This window comes from Micromesistius poutassou, assembly GCF_964030765.1.
Source record: "Micromesistius poutassou genome assembly, chromosome: 7".
In the NCBI taxonomy this organism is placed as follows: Eukaryota; Metazoa; Chordata; class Actinopteri; order Gadiformes; family Gadidae; genus Micromesistius; species Micromesistius poutassou.
Window position 1 is genome coordinate 13,906,538 of NC_140277.1, and position 2,500 is coordinate 13,909,037.

Consider the following 2,500-nt stretch of genomic DNA (forward strand, 5'->3'; position numbering starts at 1 on the left):
TTGTTTAAAATGTTTAGCAAGTTTTAAACTTAGTTGTGTGTTTTTAATACATAATGAAATCACTTTCTCCTGTCAAAAGCTTGTCAAACCTTTCCTAAGGCGTGTGTGAATCACTGAGAACTGAAACGCAGGGCAATAGACAGTATAGTTAAACAGCGGGGCATGCATGCTTGATAACAAAACAACAGTCATTTTATTTGAATAACCTGTAGGTGTCATTTAGCGCTGAAATGGTGCACCCTCATTGTGGTAGAACATAAGTCAACTTTATATTGAAGTTCTGATTATCTGCTGTTTTTGTCCTCAATTGTCTCCAATTTTACGCTATCTCCAGTTGTGTCAAACCAGTGTAGCCTATTGATCCTGGGCTCTGCCTGTTGGGAGCTGGATTGCAGCAACATATCCCTGAGCTTTTCGCATGATTGGCTGTTCCACAATTGGCTGTGTGTGTGTGTGTGTGTGTGTGTGTGTGTGTGTGTGTGTGTGTGTGAAAAGAATTCACACAGACACACACACACACACACAAAAAAAAAAAATCTATGATTTTCTCCAACCCTAGGTCGCTGACACCCAACCATAGCTCCCCACTGAGATGAACAGATTGCTTCAAACACACACACACACACACACACACACACACACACACACACACACACACACACACACACACACACACACACACACACACACACACACACACATACACACACAAACCCTCTCCAGCTGAGTTGTACACTTGCTCCTCTTGTGGTTAATCAGTTCGGTCCCCATTACCCCCTGCCGGGGCCCGGGGCCCTTGGACCCAAAGCCGTTCAGATCCTCAGTGGAGTGTTAACACACCCACGGGCCCCTCCCTGCATCATCAAGCAGAACAAGCCTCAGTCGCCCCTCAGCCCCCCCCTAATTCTGCCATAATGGCCACACTTATCCCCTTCCACTTGGGTGGTTAGATGGCTTAGTCTCCCCGGCTCCCCCCCCCCCACACCTCTCCACTCGACCCACTGAGGTGATACAGACTTTGTGGACTTAAGATTCTGATTGGACGCGCAAAGTGTGTCATTTGGTTAAAGACCAAGGCCTCTTGGGAAAGGGAAGGAATGAATAAATAAGGACATGGTGGAAACGCTTGTGGTTTTCATTTAAAGTGTACGTTTGGGGTTTTGTGTAATGTGTTAAGTGTTGTGTGTGTGTGTGTGTGTGTGTGTGTATGTGTGTGTGTGTGTTTGTCTTCGGTCCTTGGAGTCACCCCAGATTGTCGCAGATCCCCAGTGGTATGTCGGGAACATACACAAAACACGTGCATTTGCAGAACAATTTCAATATAGCATTTCGCACAAAGCTGTCGTATCCATATTTGAACTCAAAACCACTGGTTTTGTCGGAAACAAGTTTTACATTGTTATCATTAGATCCAAAACCGTGCTTCAGGGAATACAGACGTTCAAGAATGTAATCACAAACGGTGGTGTGGGATGGGTGGGAGAGCCACACTCGGCGGCGCAGGAAGCCAGTCACTTTACGGCCAGTGGGTTTACTGCTAAAAGGCTCCCGGTTTCACTTGACTCCATCGCCACCAGAAATACTAGAGACGCTCCCGCGGCCATCTGTCTCCCCGACTCTCTGTTTAACTGCTCGTCTCATGCCTCGCGTCCAGCTCTCCCAGAATGCCACGCTGTGATCTCACAGCTCACATTGTTGCACAAGCTCTGCTTCGGTACGCCAGCATGTTTAAAGTCACATGGGAGCCCGCGACAACACGCCTAATGAGGCAGAGGAGCCAGAACAGGGAGAAAAGGGCACTGCGGTGATGCTCGGCGCTGTCACTGCCTGAGTCGTGCTGGGGGGAAAGGGTGGGGGAGGAGGTCCACTTCCTCTTGTCTCAGGTCATGTGTGACGAGGGCGCGGGGGGGGGGGGGGGGGGGGTGGGGGGTGTCTCGGTCCATGGTCTTGCTCAGGAACACCTCGACACCCAGCTAGGAGGAGCCGGGGATCAAACTAGCAACCTTTCGGTTTCACATGCCGGCAGTGGTTCGGTCAACTCGTTTATCCCTGCATGTATGATGAATAAACCCACTCTAAAGAAGGCTGAGAGAAAGGGAGGTATTCATTGACTTCCTCCGCGGCTTGGAAATCTGTCAGACATCACAGGCCCTTGAATGGAGTCCATTTAGGCATCAGAGTCATCTGATTTATTCAAGACCCCGCCGTCTGGGGTGCACCGTCTTCCGTCAACGGTCGCCATGGTGGCGTTGTGTTCATACAAGTGTGGGCAGTAGGGTGGAGGTAGTGGGGGGGGGGATTAGTCAGCCGGGGATGAGGCCCAGTGCTGTGTTTCTGTGTGGGTTTTAGAGGATGTACACCGCAGGCTGCTGCTGAGAATGTCACGCTCATTAAGGCATTAATGCCCCTGTGCTGTCACTCACACACACACACACACACACAGAGCACATCGGCCCACATCCAGCGTGGACACAAGAGGGGGAAGAGCCACACACACACA

At 50.2% G+C, this 2,500-nt stretch overlaps 1 protein-coding gene across 1 annotated transcript in view; it reads left to right on the forward strand.

The window, feature by feature from the left end:
• Window positions 1-2,500, forward strand: part of atrnl1a (attractin-like 1a) — a gene marked incomplete at its 5' end in the record, with an annotated part of 199,533 nt that overhangs the window by 118,981 nt on the left and 78,052 nt on the right.